Here is a 1,457-nt window from a genome sequence, read left to right on the forward strand (position 1 = left end):
GAGGCTGGGCCAAGGCGGGGAGGAGGGCGGGCTGCTCCCGCTCTCGGCAGTTCGCTCCTTGCGTAACGGCGGGGCCATGTGGTCACCTCCTTCGCCAGCAGCTGCCTGGCAGGAGAGAGGGGTCGGAGAGGAAAGCCTGACAGCTATTGCAGGACAAAGTTCGCTTCCATGCAGGCTCCCCTCTCTCGTCTCGGCCATCTTCTTACGCGTGCTTTGGTATTTGCACACCTGCCGGGATCCGGAGGTTTTCCACCTGTAAGACCACAGCGTCCCGGGCTGTGGGGGCCTCGGTGGGCAGCGGAAGACAGGCGAGGACATCGAGCCAGCACTCCCGGGCTTGCTCTTTGTGAGTTTGCGTCCCCGCTGGCTCCAGCCACTGGTAAAAGCTGCAGGGTTTGGACTAGCCCCGAGTTCTTGGTTCTGGGCTGGTTTAACAAAAAGTAAACCAACCCGGTCTCTTACCAATGACTTGTTTTCCAAATCAGTGCAGTGCACTTCTCTTGGGCCAGGCTGGCTGTCTCCGCTTTGTGGGTCCACGATCTTCCAAAGCTTCACACGTGGCTTTTGTTCACAGCTGTTCCCGTGTGGAGCTCTGCGTTGCTTAATTGTGAATGACCAGACCAGTCAAAGGGAAAAGTTTGTATTTCCTAATTGGATTCCTGAGCCAGGGGTTCCCTCACCAACTTCCAGAACTTGATGCAATTTGCCTTTTCCTTCCCCCCCCCCCAGGGAAAAAACAGGGGGCTGGAGGGGTGGGGAGGTGGAGGGCAAGAAGGGAGTTAGTGGGATGCAGCTCTGCATCTTCTTAGAGCACTGGCCCTTGCACCGCAGGAGGAAGTGCAGGGAGTAATTTCGGCACCCCAGTGTGTAACTGCAATAATTTTGCTTCATTTACTCAGATCTACTCATTTCACCTCTTGGTCCCTGCACTATGAACAGACTATCTGGATAAAACCCGTGCGTGTGTCAAATTAAGCATTGCAACCTGTGCGTTCCTGAAATCGCGGTGAACGCTGTGTCTAGAAGTTGACTTTTCAAGCCTCTGTGCTAATTGTGTCACGCTGTCATTCAGTTAGGGAAGGTGCTGGGGACAGAGGAAATTAAAGCAGCGATCAAATGATGTAAAAGAGTGGTTTGCCCTTAACAGACTGGAGGGCGAAACCAAAATGGAAACCATCGTTGGCTGTTTATAAATACCTACCTACAAAGCTCGTTGCGTGTTTTTGGTTTCGGTAAGGATGTCCTGTTTTCTGTGAGCATGGTAGCTCCATGCTCAAGGGCCAGAAAGGTTCCCCGGAGCTATCACATCTGCCCGCTTAATTCCTTTCACTTCTGTTTATGCAATGAATAAACACGACTCTGGCAGGAGACCTGGGCCGTCAAATGGAAACCCCTGTGCCGGGGGGAGGAGGGGGCCCGCCAGAGCTGCAGTAGCAAGAAAGATTTTCAGCTCCTCC

This window comes from Egretta garzetta, unplaced genomic scaffold (genome assembly GCF_000687185.1).
Source record: "Egretta garzetta isolate BGI_Z169 unplaced genomic scaffold, ASM68718v1 scaffold163, whole genome shotgun sequence".
Lineage (NCBI taxonomy): Eukaryota > Metazoa > Chordata > Aves > Pelecaniformes > Ardeidae > Egretta > Egretta garzetta.